The following is a 10,850-nucleotide window of genomic DNA, read 5'->3' on the forward strand; positions in this document are numbered from 1 at the left end:
ATTATCTAGTCATATTTTGCCACTAATGCCTTTATTTGCAGAAGATTACTTATTGCAGTTAGATTACCTCTACCTCTACACTAAGCATTGTTTAGTTTCTTTTGATCTGAAGTAGTTTCTCAGCCTATTTTTATCTTTATGACTTTGATATTTTTCCAGAAGTCAGGCCACTTATTTCTCTGTAGAACGTCTCTCAGTTTGGACTTGTCAAATGGTTCCTCACAATAGAATTCAGATTATGTGTTTGGCAGAATGCCACAGACAGGGTATTGTGTCACAGAGCACCATATTAAACGGCAGTTGATGTCATTTTGTCTCAGTGTTGGAGCTGTTCACGTTGACCTGGTTCTGGTGGTGTTGGCCAGGGCTCCCCTGTAGGGTTCTGCGTTTCCTGTACAATCTAAACATGTCATCAAGCTTTCACCCTCGAGTTTTAGCATGGTTCTTGTCTGAAGCAGTTGCTACTGCGGTGGCTGCCAGTTGACAATTATCTAAGTCCTTTATTCCTTCTCCCTTCATTAGTTGGCATTCCACTATGAGGAAGAACCCTCCTGCCTAACCACATTTTTATTCACTTGTGTGTTTATGTCAGTGTTGACGCACAAATTATTCTTTTATCCCATGGGTCTTAATCTGTCACTAGTGGTATTTATCTTGATATTTAAGTTGTTCCATATTTGCCTAGTGGGAGCCTCCTCTGTCCTTTTGCTAATTCTCCACCAGTCTTTGGCCCTTCCTGTCTCTTTAGTGATCCAGGCTCACCCACTCCTTTTCCTGCCTCAGTTCCAGAGTCAGCCATTCCTCCAAGGAGCTCTGGCTCCTTTTATGGAAAAATGGTGTTTCGTAACCAAGATCTGGGTGCAGATCTTGGGGTCTGCACTGGGATATCATTACTTTTAGGCCCTCTCTACAGACAAAACTAGGGATATACATAAACACATGTTGCTATGTCTATCTTTATTAAAAACCATGTGAAACCATGTGATAAAAACCAGTTTCAGTCCAGTACCACAGCTTTCACTCCCTGTTCTCTCCTCCCATATTTGTAGCTCCCTTCCTCAGTGGTAAGAAAGCCAGCTCCCATGTGTGTATTCTTAATTTCAGAAGTAATACATAAGTAACAGCCATTTCATCATAAAAAGACAAAGCAAAATTTCCTTTAGATATCCACCACCCTGATAATAGGCTAGAAGAAATCTTATTATATTGCTCATATCTTCCTGGATCACTTTTCTAGAAAAATACATTAATGACCTCAGGATGAGAATATAATTATGTTATTTGATATGTTTTGGTAACCTTTCAGTTCGAGTACCATTAGTTCCATGAATTTGATCAGATCCAGAGTCTGTAAGTGCTTCATGGCTTTCCAGTGTTTGGAAGTGACATCAAGCGTGCAGGGTGCTGGCACCAGCTGTCCAGCAGCCGAGGCCCCTGGTCCCTGTGCAGGTGCAGCCACAGGGGAGTCTCCCCATCCATTTTCTGAAAGGACTTGTGTAGAATTGGTATTACTTCTTCAGAGTTTGCTGGGATTCATGAGTGAGCCTGTCTTAACCCGTCTTCTCCTGGAGCTCACCTTTTTTTTTTAAAGATTGATTGATTGATTGATTGATTGATTGATTTATACAAGCACTGGGTACAGTCAGAAGCGCGGGAGGGTGAGAGAATTCACCAGAGCCAGAATGGGGAGCAGAGCAAGCAGACTGATGATACACTGCTGAGGGGAGCAGCGGGCAGCAGGAGAGGTCTGCACACCATGTGGGATCCTTGCCTGGCGGCGGGGGATCGAACCCGCACTGCAGAGGCTGCAGGCAGCTTCGCAGCCCAGCGCTCAACTGCTGCACCACCGGGGAGGCCCTAGATTTATTTATTTATTTATACAAGCACTGGGTACAGTCAGAAGCGTGGGAGGGTGAAAGAATTCACCAGAGCCTGAGCGAGAGCAGAACAGGCAGACTGACTGAAATACACTGCTGAGGGGAGCAGCGGGCAGCAGGAGAGGTCTGCGCGCCATGTGGGACCCTCGCCCGGTGGCTGGGGATCCAACAGGCGCTGCAGAGGCTGCGGGCAGCTTCTCAACCCAGTACTCAACCGCTGCGCCACCAGGGAGGCCCTCTTTTTATTTTTTTTTAAAGAGAAAAGCTTTTTGTCTAAAGATGCTTTAGTTAATATTATTTCAGGAAGGGCCTCCCCGGTGGCGCAGCGGTTGAGCGCTGGGTTGCGAAGCTGCCTGCAGCCTCTGCAGCCGGTTCGATCCCCGGCTGCTCCCCGGCCACCGGAGGAGGGTCCCACATGGCGCGCAGACCTCTCCTGCCGCCTGCTGCTCCCCTCAGCAGTGTACTTCGGTCCTTCTGCCTGCTCTGCTCCCCGCTCTGGCTCTAGTGAATTCTCTCACCCTCCCACGCTTCTGACTGTACCCAGTGCATGTATAAACCAAACAAACAAACAAATAATAAATAAATAAATAAATAAATAAATAAGACATGCCTCTAGAAAATTAAAAAAAAAAAAAATATTATTTCAGGAAGAAATCAGAATGGACTTGAGAAACAGACACATTTTAATTCAAGCTCCACCACTTAGTAGCTAGCTGTGTGGCCTTAGGCAAATCATTTGAGCTTTGATCTCATCATTGAGGAGACAGTAGTGACTTCCCTGTGATGCAGCTGAGACATTAACATATCACTAAGGTGCCTGGCCCAGTGCAGGCTACTAATGGGCTGCCACTGCCACTATTATTAGCAGAGTGAGAAGTTGGGAACCACCCTGCTAAAATAGTCCATCTGTAGAGTGATCCCCCATTTCTGTGCATCAGGCCACTCCCTTCTTCCTCTCTGTCCCCCCAGCACTTTTTTAAACCACTGATTTTATAGCATTTCTCACATTTCACTGTAGTACTTTCTATTTTCTTAACCAGATTGTGAACTTCTGCACAGCAGTCATGTTTTCCCCATTTTTCCCTCCTTCATACTTGCATGTCTGTCTGTCTGTCTGTCTATTTATCTATCAGCAAACATTTTGATAAATGAAGAATAAGGGATTAAGTAAACATTGGCTCACAAATAGACTTTAGACAGCCAAAGAAAATAACATGATAGGGCCTCCCCTGGTGGCGCAGTGGTTGAGCTCTAGGCTGCAAAGCTGCCTGCAGCCTCTGCAGTGCCAGTTCGATCCCTGGCCCTCGGCGAGGGTCCCACATGGCGCGCAGACCTCTCCTGCCGTGCCCGCTGCTCCCCTCAGCAGTGTATTTCATCACTCTGCCTGTTCTGTTCCCCGCTCTGGCTTTGGTGAATTCTCTCACCCTCCTGTACATCTGGCCTGAATCCAGTACTAATATAAATGAATAAATAAATCTTTAAAAAAAAAAAACAAAGAAAATAACATGATAGGGCCTCCTGGTGGTACAGTGGGTTGAGTGCAGTGCTGTGAAGCTGTCCACACCCTCTGCAGTGCTGGTTCGATTCCTGACCGGCCACAGAGATACCCACATGGCGCAGCAGACCTCTCCTGTCTCGCCCACTGCTCCCTTCAGCAGTGCTTTCAGCCGTCTGCCTGTTCTGCTCCCTGCTTTGTCTCTGGTGAATCCTCTCAACCTCCCACGCCTCTGGCCTGTACCCCAGCTATTGTATAAATAAATAAAATCTTAAAAAAAAAGAAAATAACATGATAAAGGGTCCTTATTAAGTATTTTACAAAATAGAACACATTTCACTACATTTTTTTGAATATATGTATATATATGTGTGTAATAAATTTATGTATGAAAAAGATGAAGGAAACCTCTAGAGAGAAAATGGCTGTGTGGGTGGTCAGCTCTGTCTGAGCAGGCTGAGACTAGGGTAGGAGGGGGTGAGTCCTTATCTCTGGAGGCTGTGCAGGCAGAGGCTGGAATTACTGCTTGTTATTGAGGTGCCTGGGCTGGGGATGGGATGGGGGAAGCGTCAAGAACCCTCCTTCTTGAAACCAGAAGGTCGCCGAGTCACAGTGCAGATGTAATAATGGTGTGCCCATTTCCTCCTGAACATGCTCCTGTTAAAATGAAAAGCCTGGCTCTGTCTGAAGCACAGGCTGTTCTTGAGCCAGTTTTTTAAAGGAAAGATTTCTGTGTCCCCTTCTTTCCTACTTGCAGAGCCCTGCTTTGTCTAATCCTCTTCCCTGAGTCCCTAGACTATGCTGCGGGACCACCTGTCACCCTTTCCATCACCTGCATTCATGTTCATAGCTTTTGTTTAACATGAATTAGAACTCTGTGTGTGTGTGTGTGTGTGTGTGTGTCTGTGTCTGTTTCACAAGGTTCAGTGAAAGAGATCTAGGACTCAGGCCAGAGACTTGGTTTTCTTCCTGTCACTGTAACCTATCAGCTAGTAGAGTTTAATGAACATCTGTTTGCATCCCAGACCCTTTAGCTGCAGACACCCTCTTTATCATTAAGCCCAGATCACCCAGTCTTCTGTTGACACATCTCCAGTGATGGGGAGCCATGCCTCTCAACTGCCCATTCTCTTTTTCAGACTTCTTACACAGAAAGTTCTTCTTGGACAGTGTAACTCTGTTCTCCAGCCAGGCCCCATTTTTCCACTCAGGGATCTCTCCCTTCTGTTCTCTAACTATCCAGAGGCTGTTTCTAAATTATCTGTTCTTTAGGGTATCCCCTCAAATTCCTTTCTTGTTTCTCTTGTCACATCATTTGGGGACAGCTCCATCCTGGAGACTCCTTCTGATTAGGATCCTGTTTGTCTTTGATGCTAAGTGTGGATGGAGCCCATTTGCAACTCTGCCATGGGCCTTGACTGCACATTCACTTTTTGGAGGCCTTGGCCCATCCCATTCCCATCTCCTGTAAACAGCGAATAATAGTCCGTGCCTGCGGGCTTGCTGTGTGGACATGCCACATGAGCCATAATATGCCCTGGGGGTTGGGGTGGGGTTCTGATTGCTTTCTGGGTTCTTATCAGACTGTCATCCCTTATTGCTGCTGATGCCCTAGAAGCAGAAGCAGATTTCATAACTGGTCTGCCCCAAACTTGAGTAAACTAAAGCAAGTCCTCTGACTTCATGTGTTCTCTTTTCCATATTTGTGCTCAGAATTAATTGAAGCCAATAGGTTATCAGGACCAGTGTCAGTTCCTGTACAGTATCTTAAGCCCATAAATCATTCTGTGTTAAATTTAATTATGTTGCTAAGCTATATACACAAAATATCAAGGGCTTAGGGGAGCTATGGATTCTGGTCAGGGGTCTGAGTTCCCATGAGGCTGATCCGAACAAACCCGTGGTTCTGCATGAGCAGCTGCAGTTGCAGTGCTCAGCCCCTGTAGGGCTTTGTCAGCTCAATTTCTGCTGAGTGATGTGAACTCTTCCGTCTACTTTTGTCCAAGTCATACTTTCACAAATCTACTTTTCCTGTCTGCCTTCCTCTTTCACATCATTGCATCAGGCACAGTGCCAGTCATGTGTCTCCAGATCATACCCATCATGGGGGCACTTGGCCATCTGCTCTGGAACATTGGCTTGAGTGTATTCTAGTCTATGACCACGGAGCTTGGTCAGAGCTCCATGCTGTTGATATTGCAGGCACAGCCATAGTTCTAGTCGTGCTATATCCTTGCCCTGTCATCACTGGCTGCCCACGGCCCAAAGATCTTTGACACATAGAGGACTTCTAGGCCCTTTACACACTGGTCTCAGTCCATTGTAAAAAGCCACCTCCTGCTTGACATCCTTCCACCCACACATACAAACATATCCTTTTGTACATGCTCGAGTCACAGCAAATTCTGTAGCTACTGCTCTTTCATGGTGTAGGCCATAGTACTTGCTTCCTGTGTCTGGAACTTCTCTTATTTCCCTTATCTGACTGGTCATTTTTCACAGCCCAGTTCAGACTTTGGCCTCTGGGTGCCCCTTCTTTAATTGTTTTAGGTCATCTTACCTCCTTCAGACATCAAATTTCTGCATACCTGGCCTCCCTATGGCATTGGAACTGTTAAGGTGTGCCTGCTAATACAGCACAACATTGAGGTGGCGCCCTCTACTCCTCTCCAGCATGGTAGCCAAGGAGACCTGATAAAAAAGAAGGTTTAAATAAGACTCAGAGAGCTGCAACATAGTACCTAGAGTCTCCAGGATACAGTTAAAAAAAAAAAAAATCACTTGCAATACTAAGTCTGAGAAAATCTGGAATTGACTGAGAAAAGACCGTCAATGACACCAATATCAAGATGACACAGTTGCTGGAAATCATTGTGTCCATACATGATTGAAAGAAGAGCACAACAGACATCTTAGAATTGAAACATACAATAACAAAAAATAAAAACTCAGCGAGTGGCTCCATAGTCAAATGGAGAAAACAGAGGAACTCACCAGTGAACTTGAAGGTAGAATAGTAGAAATTGACGAATCCAAACAAAGAGAAACTGAGCTAAAGAAAACCTAAAGATGAGTGTCAGGTACGCAGGGCTAATAAGAAAATACATTTATGTCATCATAGTCTCAGAAGAGAGACTGTAGTGCTGAGAAAGTATTTGTAGAAATAATGGCTTAGAAATCCTCAAACCTATGATTCAAGAAGCTGAGCTATTCCTAAATAGGATAAATCCAAAGAAATCCATACCAGCTGGAGTGGAATGTACCAGTTGCTCTTTTGGGCACCTGTCTTTAGCAGGCTGCCTTGGAAAGCCCTGTTCCCTGAGCATATCTTGATCTCTAAAGGATGAGTTATTGGGCAAGAGTAGGCTTTGTTTCCTTGGGGCTTTTCCCTTATCTCGAAGCCACTAAACCTTAGTAGCGGTTGGTGATCCTGTGCATTCCTTGTTCCCACTGCACTGGGGAATGGATGCTAGATCCTTATCTGGTGATTGCACGCTGGAGTTTGCTGGCTGGCTGGCTGCCTTCCTGTGCCACTCACTACAATGTCAGCACCGAGTTAGTTGCTGGCTTTTGTTTACTGATTTTAGAAGTTGTATATGGTAAAAGCAAGGCCACAAATACCTACTGGAAGATGACACTACACTCCAGTATTATAAAACAGTCAAATGGGGAAAGAGCCCTTCTTTTCTTGCCTGGTTTGCCCTTTCAGATGCTGGAGAGGCTCCTGCCATTGGCCCTGGCCTTGGCCAGTCATTTGTCCACCCTGCGGTGTGCTAGGCTGTCTGCAGACTATAGCACCTGGATCGGAGTTGTTGCCCTCAGCCCAGAAGGAACTCCCCAGTGCTGAAATTCAGAAGGAATGATGTCAAACTTTTTCTTTCTCTCCTTTCTCTTTCTTCTTCCTTTCTTCCTCCCTCCCTTCTTTTGTATCTCCTTCCCTCCCTCCTTCTTCTCTCCCTTCTTTCCTGCCTCCCTCCATCCCTCCCTCCCTCCCAACCCCCTTTTCAATATATGTTATCTTTTACAATGAAAATGAAAATTCTTTTTTTTTTAAGATTTATTTTTATTTATACAAGAACCGGGGTACAGGCCAGATGCGTGGGAGGGTGAGAGGTCTCACCAGAGACAGAGCGGGGAACAGAACAGGCAGACTGACTGAAACACACTGTTGAGGGGAGCAGCGGGCGAGACAGGAGAGGTCTGCTCGCCATGTGGGTTGCTCCGAGGCCAGCGGGGATGGAACTGGCACTGCAGAGGCTGCGGACAGCTTCACAGCACTGCGCTCAACCGCCTGCGCCACCAGGAAGGCCCAAAAATGAAAATTCTTATGTGCAGATCTAATTTGTAATAAAAGGTCAAATCTGATCTACTCTGTTTTGGGTGGGGTGAATCTATTTGGCTGCTGTATTTGATGTACCCCATTTTCTGAGTCTAATTTTACAGGTGAGGACATCAAATCCTTTTGCCAGGAAGGGATTTGCCCAGATTCCCAGCCAGCTGGTGGCAGGACTGTGGCAAGAACCTGGTGTAGTTAAGAAGTTGCTCTTTATATTTTCTCATGTCCATTTCACTTTTTTAGGGTTTATTTGTTGCTGACAAGTGTTGCTTTTGGCCCCATGCGCTCTTCATTGTCTGATGTTCTTCCTTTTCACTCAATGTGAAAAAATGAAATGACTCACAGACTTAAACATCCTTCCAGGACAGAAAGGGCTCGACAAGTCTCCTTGGAGTGCTGGTGGGGACCTAGACTTTCTCGGTCACTTTCCTGTGCCTGAAACAGAGGATAGTCGTCAGTATGTCCAGATTGTTCCCACCAAAGCATTTCAGACGACAGAGCAGAGTGGCTGCGTGTCTGAGCTCTTGATTCACAGACTGTGCCAGGATTCCTCAGGGTCTGCTGCAGACTCCCAGAGGTGCTGAGTTTTCCGCAGTGAAAGCCCACATCTGCTGAATTCTGTGTGAATGATTAGCTTGGAATGGTTCACAGATTCAACAGTATATTTTCTACATTGATCTACTTTTGATAACTTTGTGTCTTTGCAAAGCTTGGTTTTCGATGGAACCTAACTACTTCAGAAATGAAATTATTAGGTCTTTCTTTTGACCTCAAGATACTATGTAGGTTTCACTGAGCTTCCAGGAGCTCAATGGCCAACAAAGATTGTAAACCTTTGTTGTACACAATTGCTGAATGGGTACACTGCCAGCCCCAAATTTCCTTTACTTTTTTAAAAAGATTTATTTATTTATGCATACAAGAACTGAGGTACAGGCCAGAGGTGTGGGGGGTGAGAGGATTTACCAGAGACAGAGTGGGGAACAGAACAGGCAGATTGACTGAAATACACTGCTGAAGGCGAGTCAGGAAAGGTCTGCTGCGCCATGTGGGTTGCTCCCTGGCTGGGGATCGAACTCGTGCTGCAGTGGCTGCAGGTAGCTTCATAGGTGGTGTCTTAACCCCTTGGGCCACCAGGGAGGCCCCCCAAATTTCTTTTAAATCTGCATGCTTCATGTTCATTTTACATCCTCTGTGTCATACATTCATTTATTCCCTTCACTCACTCATGGGTCATTACTGAGCACCAGGTCGTGTGACCAACGGAGGTAACGGTCGTGCTGAGGTCTGAAGACTAAGTAGGAAGCAGCTAGAGGGAGGGCATCACAGGCATGCGGCAGAGGTCCTGGCTCGGGGATACAGGGGTGCAAGCTGCAGAGGTGGGTGCTGTTCGTGTGCAGTCAGTGGGGAACAGTGATTTTAGAGAGGTCATTGTAACAGTTCAGCAGCTTATTCCCAGCTCCAGCCCCCAGGCACGCTGCTCATACCCTATCGTGAGAGGCGTAGAGAGAGGCTTTTTCCTCCCAGCTTGACTTCCTTCTCGCCAACCTGCCAGTCCTTCCTTTACCATCATGTGCCAGATACAGAGTTACCTAAGACACTGTCCTTCCTCAGGGAGCTCCCAGCAGAGCAGGGGAGACATGTGTGCCACAAGTCTTCCTGCTCAGACATATGGGTACTGAACACAGCCCTCCCCTGGGAAGCAGGAGCCTTCCAATTCCCCACTGTAGTTTGAGACCTGGCATTAAATGATCACCAGTTGGGCCTCCCCGGTGGCGCAGCGGTTGAGCGCTGGGTTGCGAAGCTGCCCGCAGCCTCTGCGGCGCCGGTTCGATCCCCGGCTGCTCCCCGGCCACCGGAGGAGGGTCCCATATGGCGCGCAGACCTCTCCTGCCGCCCGCTGCTCCCCTCAGCAGTGTACTTCGGTCCTTCTGCCTGCTCTGCTCCCTGCTCTGGCTCTGGTGAATTCTCTCACCCTCCCGCGCTTCTGACTGTACCCAGTGCATGTATAAACCAAACAAACAAACAAATAATAAATAAATAAATAAGACATGCCTCTAGAAAATTAAAAAAATAAAAAAATAAAAAAAAAAATAAAAAAAAAAATAAATGATCACCAGAGTCTTCCATCGCTCCTCTTAGCTCTTACCTGTCTAAAGATTTGTGCCTCAGACTCAAAGCTGCTGGGGATAGTCTCAATTCTTTTGAGACCCCATCTCTGAGTGCTGGATGTGTCCACTGTGATGGTGGGAGCTCAAGGCCCTCTGATCCCCACCCCTGCAGCACTTGGGCATTTCTGCCATGGTGCGGGAACTTAAGGAGGGAGGCCTGAGATGCTGAAGGAAGCTGTAATTAAGGTGTTGGAGGCAGTGCAGGCGTGAGGAAGAGTGAACATCGCCTCCCAAACACCTAATGATGTGTACGCATTGTGCTTCTCTGATGATCTAGCCGGTCTATAGTCGTATGCCAGGCAAACCAAGCCAGGTCTCTACACAGTATTCATTCACCACGTTGATAACTAACTAACATGTTTATTATCTACCAGGCTGTGAACAAAGTCCCTGCCTTTGTGGGCCAACCCTGCAATCAAGGAGATAGCCAAGTGGAGGGATGGTGGGTGTCGTGTAATGTCAGATACTGATCAGCTCTGTGAGGGGAGGAAGAGTGGCCAGATAGCTAAATGCCATAGTGAGGCCAGTCTCCACATGGTAACATCTGAGCAGGCTTGAATCAAGCAAGGGAGAGAACCCTGCAGATAACTCGAACAGAACTAGAAAGTCCAGATAACAGCATTAATATGCAAGGGCCCTGCAGCAGGCCTGGAGGCTTGCGGAGTAGCAAGGAGGCCAGTGTGACTGGGGAGGTGTGAGGACAACAAACAGGAGTGGTGTCCAGGGGCCTCATCACTTGGGGTTTACTGGCCAGGTGAGGACTTGATTCAGTACTGATTGTGACGTGAAATCATCTGAGGGTTTTGATCAGGGAGAGATCTTATCTGACGACTCTGGCTGCTGTGTGAAGGATCACCCTGAGGAGTCTACGCAAATGGTGTGGGTGTTGGAATGGGAGAGCGGAGATGCCAATGTGCGGATTACCTTGCTCTCCAGCACACCAGGGCTTTGGAAACTGCCCGCAGGTGGAA

This window comes from Talpa europaea (assembly GCF_964194135.1).
Source record: "Talpa europaea genome assembly, chromosome: 12".
Taxonomy (NCBI): domain Eukaryota; kingdom Metazoa; phylum Chordata; class Mammalia; order Eulipotyphla; family Talpidae; genus Talpa; species Talpa europaea.